The sequence below is a fragment of the Nansenia antarctica genome (genome assembly GCF_963989245.1).
Source record: "Nansenia antarctica genome assembly, chromosome: 20".
NCBI classification, from domain to species: domain Eukaryota; kingdom Metazoa; phylum Chordata; class Actinopteri; order Argentiniformes; family Microstomatidae; genus Nansenia; species Nansenia antarctica.
In genome coordinates this window covers 11,560,449-11,560,711 of record NC_137693.1, presented here as the reverse complement: position 1 = coordinate 11,560,711, position 263 = coordinate 11,560,449, and positions in this window count along the sequence as shown.

The following is a 263-nucleotide window of genomic DNA, read 5'->3' as shown; positions in this document are numbered from 1 at the left end:
TTTTTTGCTAACACCAGGGGAGCCACCCCTCCCAAATTTCGTTGTATGGTACCTGTACTATATCAATGACAATAAAGACCATTCATTCATTCATTCATTCATTCATTCATTCATTCATTCATATGGTAGGCGTCTGCGAGGGGCGAACTAGGAAGGCCCTAGGAGCTCTGAAGAGTCGACAGTCTACAACGTTTCCCTCTGTCACCCTACGCCACAGAAGGTGTCATAGTTGCTTCTGGTCGTTACGAGGACATACCTGTCTG